Genomic DNA, 1,059 nt, shown 5'->3' with positions numbered 1-1,059 from the left:
AGCTCCGCCTCCTGGGTTCACGCCATTCTCCTGCCTCAGCCTCCCTAGTAGCTGGGACTACAGGCGCCTACCACCGCGCCCGGCTAATTTTTTGTATTTTTAGTAGAGACGGGGTTTCACTGTGGTCTCCATCTCCTGACCTTGTGATCCACCCTCCTCGGCCTCCCAAAGTGCTGGGATTACAGGCATGAGCCACCGCGCCCAGCCTCAAGGTTTTTAAGCAGGAGGGTGAAATGAACAGATTGTGTTTTAGAAAACCCTGGTCACAGATAGAGAAAGCGTTAGCTTAGAGAGACCACAGAGAGGAAGCTACTGCAGGAATCCAGGTGAGAAATGATAAATCTGAGAGTGGTGGTGGTTGTGGGATGTGTAAAGACATTTTGAAGGTTGAATTTGCAGGATTTGGTGGCTGGCTCTGTATGAGAAGGGGTAAAGAGACCAGAAGATGAGGTCTTACCTCCAACACACTGGGCAGTCTAGAGTGAGGCGATAGGTCTTTAGTCCACCCATGCATATCACAAATTTTCACAGCTTGCCTGTTCCATTGCAGACGTTGTACTAGATGCTGGAGCAATGGAGATAAAAAAAGATATGGTCATTGTTCTAAAGGCATCTACAAGTATATACAAATTAAAATTCCTCATCCTTACATAGTCAAAAAACTAGGGATAAAGTTGGACAAGTATTTCAACATACATGACCAATATCCTTCATCTATGCTCCATAGAGAAGTGGGTAGGTTTCAATAGGCAGTTTACAGGAGAAGAAATCCAGGAAGAAAGACTTGGCTTTCCTAGTAATCTAAGAGATTTGCAAAACAAAACAAAAGAAAACATTTTGGAGAAAAGTCTGGAAGATTAATAAACATGAAAAAGAATAACAGTAACATAGTAACATATCCCAGTTTTATAGACTAGAACACACACACACACACACACACAGAGCAGGAAAAATGAAAAGTATATATACTATACACTTAATGGTGGTTGATCCCAAAAAATGGGGCCACAGATCTGGTAGTTTTTACTCAATTCTTTGTGCTTTTTTTTTTTTTTTTTT

General features: G+C 41.9%; 1 long non-coding RNA gene across 1 annotated transcript in view; it reads right to left on the bottom strand.

Annotated features, from left to right (window-relative positions):
- Positions 1-568, bottom strand: part of LOC108516585 (uncharacterized) — a 44,108-nt gene extending 43,540 nt beyond the window's left edge. The window contains exon 1 of the long non-coding RNA XR_001881872.1: positions 458-568. This is a non-coding gene — a long non-coding RNA (uncharacterized LOC108516585). The remainder of the gene's footprint in view (positions 1-457) is intronic.
- Between the last annotated feature and the right edge of the window lie 491 nt (positions 569-1,059).

The sequence above is a fragment of the Rhinopithecus bieti genome, unplaced genomic scaffold (assembly GCF_001698545.2).
Source record: "Rhinopithecus bieti isolate Rb0 unplaced genomic scaffold, ASM169854v2 scaffold_35538, whole genome shotgun sequence".
In the NCBI taxonomy this organism is placed as follows: Eukaryota; Metazoa; Chordata; class Mammalia; order Primates; family Cercopithecidae; genus Rhinopithecus; species Rhinopithecus bieti.
Note: the sequence above shows the minus strand (reverse complement) of the source record. Positions and strands in the feature narration are given on the sequence as shown.